The following is an 11414-nucleotide window of genomic DNA, read 5'->3' as shown; positions in this document are numbered from 1 at the left end:
CCCCGCCTAAGAGGGGGGCGCCTCGTATTGTAAACAATAGAGAGGGTCCTGGGGGACACATTGGTGGTGATTTCATTTGTAGGAGGCGTGGTCAATTTCATTTGGGCAATCGTGCCCAAGATGTCCAAGACCAGTAAAAATGGAATTTGAAGCATCTCACGGTACATTCCGACGGTTTAGGTGTAGGAAAAGGCACGGAAATCGAGGACCTTATACCAGAAGCGCAGCGTCCGGAACTTGGTTCGAACATGTGAAGCTGGATCCTGAACGAGTGCTTATCCTAACGTATGCTTTTGCAAATAAAATGAGCCAGAATAGTGCTATAAGGGAGTCATCAATTACTGATGTGGCCACTTCGTCAGCTACAGTTACCGACTGGTATAGCTACTGCCGTGAGTGTGCATGATAGCACTGGACGAGCGTTACGAAGCAGAAGGACAAATCGGACAGATCGACGAAACAAAAGTAGGGAAAAGGAAGTACAATAGAAGTGGATTGGGTGAAGGTAATTGGATATTGGGTATGATAGATGAGAAAGGTTCCTATCGTCTGGAGATATGCAAGGAGAATAAACGAGATAGGGAAACCCTCTTCCCACTCATCGTGAAACATGTAGCCCCCGGATCTGAAATTCATACTGATGAGTGGGTAGCATACAAAGATCTGCCCAATATACCGAGCATGAGGTACATACACAAGACCGTAAATCACAGCACTCAAGGTGAGGGAAAATTTGTCAATCCTGCGACCGGAGCCCACACCCAAGCGATTGAAGGCAGCTGGTAGCACTTAAAACATGACCTCATTAACAGAGGGTACAAGCAGGTCGATTTGGCAATGCATTTGTGCACCTATCTGTGGCATAGAGATGTGCGACAGAGGAAATTAGATCCATTTGAACAATTGTGGAAAGATATAAAAACTGTTTACCCCGTTCGAGAATTCGAATAGTGACATGATAAGAGGTTGGGTTATCCCGGGAGTCCCACACTACCGGGCTTAGTACTACATGCCCGGTGTGCGTAAGGCATTTACCCCTCTCAAAAAAAAAAAGTTGTAAGAAAGGTTACTTATTATGTTGAAAAAAAAAATCAATGCTTCATTCACAAATTTTGAATGTCCTGATCTTTGACCTCCCATAACTCCCAACTCCCACGCCTCCTACAAATGAAATCACCACCAATGTGTCCCCCAGGACCCTCTCTATTGTTTACAGTACGAGGCGCCTCCCTCTTAAGCGGGACAGATGAGAAAGGGCTGGAATTTTACTTTTTACAAAAAGTATTGTGACGCTTAAAAAAAAATTTGTGGCACTTATGGTCGACATATACGAACACCTTGTGTGATAAGCTACAAAAATATATAGGTGATGTCATCAGGGGGCGTGTCCCATATTCTAAACTAGAGCCACGAACTTCTCCATTGTTTCAGGGCAAAAATTGTACACGGGTGAGCGACGAGTTTATGCCAGGTGTTTATCTCCGCGCGCCCGGTCAAGGACAACCGTTAATTTTAGCCGTTAATCGGATTAGTTTAAGCCGATTGTATTTAATTGTTGTAATTAGATTTTTGTAAAGGCTTCACTCACCTCGATTTTTTGGCGGATAAATCCGGCTCGAAGGACCAATGTTTGAAGTTGAGATTTTTAAAGTTATCGGGGTGACTGAAGTTTCCAGTTTTTGTTTGTAATGCTCAGTTTATTTCACAGAGTCACAAAATAAAGTCAGTGTAGTTTTAGATGTTTTGTTTTAAGATTAATTTTGCAACTCATTCTTCCATGTCGGCACCGTATTTCTCTCTCTTGGCTTTGATATTTTTCGCGATCTTTACTCTTCTCTTTCTCTTTTGTAAGTGACCCAGTTGATAGAGAGAGAGCGGTGGTGGGGACAGCAGAAGAGCGAGCGCCTTACAACGCGGTAGTTTCCAAACTATTAGCTGACAGCAATTATCGGCCGATAACTCCGATTCCTAACAAGTAAAAACTATATGGCATTAATAATTTCAGAAAAGAAATGAAAAATAAAGACATGTAAATTGATCTATATCATACTATTATATAGAGACAGCGTTTGTTTGTATGTACAGAAAAATTTCAAAAACTACTTAACCGATTGATACCAAATTTTAACAGTAGCTTCCTTGCTTTCTTTGGTGTGACATAGGCTATATTATTTGATTAAAAATGATATTACATCCGCGTATAATACGTAAGAATATGTTGAGCGCTCAGGCTATGCCCGCTACTCCCTAACTACCGCTCCCAACCGCTAGGTGATTGCCCGTTCGTGCCTACCTAAAAGAGAACTCGCAAATTTTGTTTGTATTGTAACGTGGTGCCCCCCGTGCCCCCCCCCCCCCCCGTTACAATCGCTGCGCTTCCCCCCACCATGCGCCCACCTAACACTAACCCATAACCCTTCCTCACCTCACCCCTTTTCCTCCCACCCACCGGTGTCAGACAGATGGCGACGGACTGGCACAACGAGGACCACCCTCAACAAGGAGCTTCGAGGCCGACAACAGATCCACCCCTCCAGCAGATAAGGAGCAACGTGGAGTTTCCAGAAATGATGATGAAGCGGCCCAAATTGACGCAAACGTCCACCCGGAGCCATCTGTCGCCGAGCCCGAAGACCTCAGCCCACCGTCACAACAGGAAGTTCGTCAGCCCCATCGATCCCGATCACCGGTGTATCGAAAATCGATAATCGATCCATCCCGGGCCGGAAGAGGCCCCCTTCCAAACCCCCCCTCCCCACCATATTCCGCGACGGTCTCGTCGTCGCAACGGCGACGACGAGCCAGCAATGAGCCTAAGGCTACCGTATAGAGCGTTATAGAGATTTTGTATTGAGTAATTAAGCGATAGTGAGTGTGAGGTTTGGTAAGCCCTTTGATTACCATTCCTGTGATTACTATTGTTTGAGATTGGCAACGAACCCCTTCTCGCTTCGACCCCCCTTTTTTGTCAACCCCCCTTTTTTCTTGTAAACTACGCGTAACGTAGAGACCTCCGAGAACCCATCCTGACCCTGTACCTTTCCACCCCTAGCTATTTCCTCCTCGCGCACTCCCCCGCGAAAGTGTACGGACGTAAGTGCCCGAGACCCCTCCGTTGTGAATCCCCCAATACCCCTTTCCCTCTCTCTTTTTTGATTTCGGTTGCCACGTTACGTGGCTGGCGCCCAACGATAAATTGTATTTTGCGACGTCCCCTTTCTTTTGCTGTATAGAGTGAACCCCCGAAAGGGTCACAGTATGTACAGAAAAATTTCAAAAATATGATTGAAGCTGCTATGTTAACAGTACCTGCCCAAACGAGATCGCCCTTATACTTCGCATACCTATGATCCCCACCGACTTACCATTCCACTTTAAACGTCTGCAATTCCCTATTACAGTTTCTTTTGCCATAACAGTAAATAAAGCGCAAAAGCAGACATTTAAATATATAGAACTCGACTTACGCTCAGATTGTTTTTCACACGGAGAATCTGTCGGATTTTCGAGAACGAGTAATTCCAAAAATCAATTTCTTTTACTACCAAATGGAAAGAAAACAATAAAAATGTTATATATTCCGAAATTCTATAACATCACTTTTCAATAAATACAAATGCTACGCATATGATACGCGGGCGGAGCCGCAACGAGGGAAGCTAGTATTGTATATATAGATTATTTACTGTCTTTTTTCATTCCTTTTCTGAAATTATTATATTTCAATGAATAAATATTGTATTGGACTGTTCCTTTGCAGATAGTGATATTTATATTAGAGTCTGCAAAGACTATTTGAAGAATTGCTTTTAAACCTTGTCTATTTGGCATGCTGCACTCCTGGATTCTTTTTTGAAGTAATATTTGATGAAAAGCTCTAATTTTCTGTGGTAATGTCTCTTTATAATCAACTAATACTCCAAAAATTAATTTATTTTTAATTTTATATTGCGTTATACTGTCTTGTGGTTTAGAAATTTTAATCTTTTCATTTTCTATGAATTGTCTTGACTGCTTATCTTCTGGTTGTCCTTCCTTGTTAAGAAATATTACTACTGTGCCTTTTTTCATCCATAGATGGTCTTCGGTTTCTTCTATCTTGAATGTGACTGGTCTATTGCTAATTATCTTGGGTTTAATTTGCTTAATTCTTGGTGGTTGAGTCTTTTGTTTCTTAATCTTGATGGGTGTAATCGGAGCTGATAAGGTATCATTTGAGGTTTCTTTTTCTATTTTTGTTTTTAATACTGGAAATCTTTCTCTTGTACTTGAAGAGGAATCAATTTTTGGTGGTTCTCTGAAAATGTGTTTTGGTATAATTGCCTCTTCATTGTACTCTTCTATTTCATCTCCAATTATTACTGGTTCTCTAGCTATAGGTCGTTTTTGTGGAATGATATACTTCTTATCTTGTGGTGGTTGATGTACTTCAACTGTGATTTGTTCTTCATTGGGTTTTCTTTTCTTTTTGATTTCTTCTGAGGAATATATTCTTGGATTCAGATTCGTTCGTTTTCTTGTTCTTGGTGGTTCTTTAGATACATCAGTCTCATAATATTGAGACTCGTCTGAACTTGTACATTCTTCCTTTATTCTCTTTCTTAATGCATTGTCTTCTTGAGACGGACTTCTCTCTCGTGTCTTATCTTTTCGATATTTCTTTCTCGTTCCGGAGTCTGAGGAGTCGTCTCGTTGCCGTGTTAAATGTTTATGGCTTATTTTCCTCTTTTTAATATCTCGTGAACTTGATGAGGTTGTTGGCCTTGGTCTTCTTGGGTATTGATGCCATTCTTTCTTTTTCTTATGTTGTTCTTCAGACTCAGTTGTAGTCGTTGGTCTGGGTCTGGTAGGATATTGGTGTGCTTCCTTTTTCTTCTTGAATTCCCTAGAGTCTGATGTGGTTGTTGCTTGTCTAAGGCGAGTGGGATATTGGTGCCACTCCTTTCTCTTTTTGAATTCTTTTGTTTCTGATGTAGTCGTCGTATGTCTTGGGCGAGTGGGATATTGGTGCCACTCTTTTTTCCTTTTACGTTTTCCCGATTCCGAGGTGGTCGTTGTCTGTCTGGGGCGAGTGGGATATTGGTGCCACTCTTTCCTTCTCTTACGCTTCTTTTTTGAACTCAGACGTTGGACGAATGCAGCCTTTTAGCATGTATTTGCAGAGCGTTTATATCTTCGATTGGATTTTTCGAGAGAGCATCAGCGTTCATGTTTTGCTTGCCTGGTTTGTATTTAATTTCATAATCGTACTCGCTCAATCTCAATTTCCATCTCATGAGCCTCGACGTACGATCTGAGAGACTGTTTAGCCAGATCAACAGGTTTGTGATCTGTGATTAAGTAGAATTTTCTACCGAAAATATACGGTCTGAAATGATTCATTGCAAATATCATAGCAAGTAGTTCCCCTTTCTGTTGCGGAGTATTGTATTTCCGGCTTATTCATCACTCTTGAGGCGTACGCTACTGGCCGATACTTTTCTATCTCCCCTTGACTTAGGCTACTCCTACTGCTGTTTCGGGATGCATCAGTGGTTATATTAAATGGTCTCTCGAAGTCAGGATATTGCAGGATTGGCTCTTCGCATAGTACGTTTCTCAAGAATTCGAAGGCTTGCTGCTGCTTGGCTGGACCACTCGAATTTCTGTCCTTTTTCGTCTTGTTCTATTGGTAGTTCTTCGATAATGTGGAAGATGGATTCTGTCTCTAGTATCTTTACTTTGATGTATCCTGTAGTATAAATGGAGCTTTTAGTTATCCCGTTTAATTGAAATATTATATCTGTATTTATAGTTATTTTGTTTGAAATTGCTTGTTTTTTAATAATATTAATGTCTGTCCCTGTGTCGACCATGAATAATGCCTTTTGATCACTGAAGCTTTCGCTTAATAGTTCGACACTGGGAGACTTAGTTATTTCTCCTAAGTTCAGGTACAAGTTTGCTTTTCTACGTACCTGTTGTACTGTGGAGTTTGCTAGAGTCTTTAGCTTTTGATACGCTCCTGATACGCTTTCTTCGACATTCTGAACTGTATGGCCGATGTTTAGGCAAAATTCGCAAATTGGAACTCTATTCTGTGTCCAATTTCGATTTTGTCTTGGCATAGGTTGATTTCTATGGGCCTGATTTGGCTGCACAAAGTCCTGAGGGACCCCTGGTCTTCCTTGCTGGTTTTTAAACCAGCAGGTTTCCAAGGTGTGCCCGGACCTTTGGCAGTGCTGACAGTATTTTGCTGGCCAGTGGGCCCTCGACGTGGATTGTCTTTGGAACCTCTGACTGCAGCATACACTGGCACAGTGCCCATATCCGTAGCAGTTGTTGCATTGTTCGGCCGTAGCGAATCCTTGCGACAACTTGACCTTTGTTAGGTTTTCTATGCTTTCAGCCTCAGCTAAGATTGCTGCGCTAATTGCATCATCAAGATTGTCGAAATTTTGACTCCTCATTCGATTGTATACTTCCTGCTTTAGACCGGTCAGGAAAGCTCTGACGGTACTTGTTTCAGAAGATCGGTTGTATCTCTCGACCTGATTCGGTAACTCCATTTCGTTGCAACTCTTGATCTGTAGTAAGAGTCCCGAAACGAGGGTGCCGTAGTCCACGACTGCCGCGGTTGGCGCTTGTACCATCCTTACCATGTCGCCGCATAGCTACATTGAGGTGAACACTGGGGCAAAACGAGACTTTATTACGGCAATTAATTCTTCAATGGTGCCGTAATCTCCGTTTTGTACCACCCTTGAAGCTTGCCCGTAAAATTTGTTTTTGATCAGCTGCACCAATCCGTACTCAGCATTTGGAGAGATTATATTCTTCGCCTTAAAACAGCTCTTTGCAAACTGGTAGACAGGTATATTGCGGCCGTTGAATGCTGGTACGATGTCCGCTGCATCGCGAATGCTGATGGGCCGGCTTCCTTCGGTTGATCCCATTGGCTGATCCGCTGCCTGATGCGCTGACTGATGCGCTGGCTGAAGCGCTGGCTGAAGCGCTGGCTGGTATATCGGCTGTCTCGTTAGGCATCTTGATGTTCGCTTATTAATATAGTATATATATATATATGTATAACTTTTCTATCTATTCTCAATCTTTACTATTCTTTTTACTATTTATATATTTCTATTTAATTCTAGGCTGACCATTAATGTCCGCAGAGATACGATTTCTCCTTACCACTCGAACAATCCCACCGCTGTCACCAAATTTTTACATCCAACTACGTATAAGGACCCAATGATAGGTACGTCACTGCACCGACGTATAGGGAGAGCGGTTCCCTTAGAAGGCAACTCGTATGAATGAAATAGGGATTATAGGTTCGTGTGGTGTGCGGTTGAGGAGTAAAATCCAAACATTAATGTGCTAGAACTAATAGTAGTTTGTTTATTCAAAAAGGTAAGTGAATGTCAATTGAATTTGATAGTTCTGAGTATATGAAATAGTATCGTTGATATAACAATAAGTGCGGGCTAGAATAGGAATACAATAAGAAATTATAATGAATGCGCCCTAGATTGGAAAATACAATGAAAATAATATGATTAGTAAATAGTATATAAAATTAGAAATTAGTAGCTAGTAATTAGTAATTAATAATTATAACGCGGCTTAATCTTCTAATACAGCCAACACTCTGTACAATTTGCCAATTACTCTAAGTACTGGAAACTATTTTCCAGTGGTTTGTACTGTACTCTTAGACACGAGCGGACTTTTCCTACAGGTCGCAATCGGTTTCTGGACTAGCCAGAGCTGTGTTAAGTACAGGCCGTTTCAAGGAGCTCCGCTCCTCGCTAGCTCTTTATACTTAAGTATGGCTTAGTAAAAACACCTGAATAACACGTTGCGTACCATGAGTAGGGTGTCCAGAGATCTGAAGACTCGTACGTCACCACCGGAAGAGAAGGATAAAGCTATTTCTCGCGCTCTATGATTGCCTAAGCAATTCAGCGCAAGCTTTCCTCTACTTCCAGAGTGTTGCCTGCTCTTGACCGTAGTCAGAGAAGATATTTATAGTCAGATTTTGCTGACTTGGCGCTTTTTTTCTACATAGAATTCCTTTAGATATCTGGAATTCCCCATCACGTGACGGCCGAGTACCCCTGCTCCTTAATCTACGCGGTATCCCTACTCCAGATTCTCACCCCACCGCGAGATCATTGGGGTTGCGCTGGCGCACACGTGGTCGCTCGTCAATAATTTATCGATATTCTATTTTATCGGCCTACTTGCCGACTCTACGATTATCGACTCATTTAATAGACCGGGTTATCGACAAATGAAAATTATTTATTACAAAAATCATACTATACAAATTAAACCGAATAGTGAATACAAATAACGAAAACTAAATAAAACATTTTTGTACAAAACTTAAACATAAAAATTTGATTATAATTATAAAAATGAAACGAAAAAAGTGCTGCGTCTTCTTATCGGGTCGTTACACTAGGCAGTACTTAGAATTTTCGATACAATAGTGTTTATTGCTTCGAACGACCCTTGATTTTCGAACGGTCGGTCGCTTTTATAAGGGTTCTCATTCCTTACTTTCATCGTCTAGATCAGAGCTCGGCAAGATTTGCACTTTCCAGCCGAATTTTCAGCTGGCTCTGCCTACCGCTATTTCCCTTGCCGCGACGTTCAGCGCGCAGCCTACGAACCGTTTGAGACTCAGGAGTGTATCACTCGTAAACGTATGCTGGCAACCACCTAAAGAAAAACGCATCGATAATAGTACGTCGCGGGTGCGGTGGAAAGCTATTGCCGGCATATGTTCACGAGTGATACGCTCCTGAGCCTCAAACGGTTCGTAGGCTGCGCGCTGAACGTCCGGCAAGGGGAATAGCGGTAGGCGGAGCCAGCTGAAAATCGGCTGGAAAGTGCAAATCTTGCCGAGCTCTGGTCTAGATACATATTCATTCGTCCACTCTTTCACACTATCATTCCGATCAGGTAATAATGATCCTTATTGGACCGGCTGACGCTTTGTGCAATAGAGAGCGAAAGAGAGTTTTCTTAACAAAGAAGTTATTACGGTTTTCCCGTTTCTACGCAGTTAGCAAGGGGAATTCCTGAAATGCGAAGCACTGACTAACTGCGTAGCGCTGATGTTATGCTAAAGGCTCTCTCTCTCTCTCGAGCTAACCCGAGTTTTTGTGCGCTATATGATATTAACTGTGTTGTGTTACTATGATTGGCGACGATAGTTTCAAGGAGGGTCACGTAAACTATTGTAAAGAAGGAAACAGAAACGACCTTTCCTCGTGTACCTCGCATGAGAAATTCTCGTAACCCCGAAGGGCTTGAAAAGATACACGATTCCAGGGTAGAGCAGGTAAAGAAGAGAAAGCAATAGAAGAAGTCAAAAATAGAAAAGAATTAAACTCAAACTCTTCCTTGTACACCCCTGCATGAGAAATCCTCGTAACCTCGAAAGGCTTGACAAGAATGCACAAGGTCGAAGAGGAATGAAAAGATTGGCGGAAAAGTGAAACACCCACCTCACGACCCTTACATGAGATATTCTCGTAACCCAAAAGGACTTGATAAGGGACGCAAGGCGGATAAATTTAAAATTTTCCGCCGGGGCGTAACAAGGAGATTACAACGAAAATAGTATGGAGTATAAAAGTGGAATAGATCCATCAAAGAAATTCAGCAATGTGCAATGAAGTACGAGGATAAATAACAGAAACGTAATTTGAAAGCAGATGCAATTATTTTCTCGCAGGATATATGCAGAAATATATTTAAGGTAAAAGAAATATTAAACCATATTTTTTTCAATACATTCTTAATTCCAAATTAATGTTGTTGTGTACAATGTTTCAATATGTTACGTTTCGCGGCGCGAGGCGAGCGCGCAACTTAAAAAGAAAGAAGAAGTGTTTATAATAATTAAGATTGAAAATGCGATGAGAAAGGTCTCGCTGCCACCAGTCCTGACCGTGTTTTTGACGCGTTAGCGTCCTCTACGGTCAGAACAATTTAAAAGACGGAAATTTTAGATAGAATTTATTTCCGTTAGGTTCGTCAGTGTTCTGGGTCCCGTACGGGTCCCTCCTTGAAACGTTGTGTTGTCGTGCGTGGATTTGAAATGTAAAATAATATCAGGAATGGAAATTGAAAGAAATGTTAATACTGTTTAGTGTGCAAGAAAATAATATAATTCAAAACTATTGAAGCTAATACAGGACTGAAATGACTGTTGAATGAAACTGATAAATTCTGTTAAATTACTGATAATTTCTGTTAGATGAATTAGAACAATACTGGTTAACAAAGGTAAAGATGCTTATCCTATTTTACAAACGTGATTTGATCAGAAAAGGTGTTTTTCCTTTGGTTAACAATGAGACTTTCCAATATAATTTAAACGGATTGTAGTTGATACTTTTATGCTAGACAACTCGCTCGACCAAATGTAATAGAAAAATGGAAAAAATGGCGGTATCTATCCGCAAGGTAACGACCTGAATGGAGAGGGCTCTCACAACCCCGAAAGGGCTTTACAGGTCGTCCCTGATAAAATATCGCAGTCGAACAATCGTCACACACACAAAATCGCGATGAATCAAAATTCGGAATATTATATATGAATATACAGGTGTTCTATTAAAATCTCCCTAGACCTCAGTAGGTCACTAGCTGCGCGAGTTAAGTGCGGTCACTCATGAACTCTAGTATAGTTAATTCGCAATGGGTTTGTTGATTCCCGTTGAATATTGTTTACTTGAAATTATCAAATGGGTGACTTATCATAGGTTGCCGACGCCTGAACTAGGATCTTCCTAGTGTCGACGGGTGCCGGATCGTGATCGGCCGGGGTCTTCGATACCTCGGCCTGTATCTCGATAGCCACTGGCGGTTCGATGTTCACTTCGACCGCCTGACTCCCCGATTGGAACAGGTGGCGACCAATCTTGGCCGCCTGTTGCCCAATCTCGGGGGGCCGGGAGTGAGGGTTCGCCGCCTATTCGTGGGAATCGTCCAGTTCATAGCCCTGTACGGGGCTCCGATATGGGCCGGCGATCTGGCGGTCAGCAGGCACAGCTGCACTCTGCTGCGGCGGGTGGAGCCCCGGCTGGCCATCAGGATCGTGCGGGGCTACGGCACGATCTCCAACGAGGGGACGATGGTCCTAGCGGGTCTCATCCCACTCCGGTACGAGGCGGAGGTCGAATTCAGTACATACTGGTATTCGCGAGCCCTCCGCCGGGCCGGGGAGGACCCTCCGGGGCCGTCGGGGCGGTCCTGCCGGTGATATCGAAGTGGCGGGACCGCGGCCACGGCGGCCTGTCGTTCCGGGTCACGCAGGTGATCTCCGGACACGGGGTGTTCGGGGAGTTCCTGTGCCGGAGGAACAGGGAATGGACCCCCCACTGTTGGCTCTGCGGGGCGGCGCGGGA

Source organism: Osmia bicornis, unplaced genomic scaffold (assembly GCF_907164935.1).
Source record: "Osmia bicornis bicornis unplaced genomic scaffold, iOsmBic2.1, whole genome shotgun sequence".
NCBI classification, from domain to species: Eukaryota; Metazoa; Arthropoda; class Insecta; order Hymenoptera; family Megachilidae; genus Osmia; species Osmia bicornis.
Note: the sequence above shows the minus strand (reverse complement) of the source record.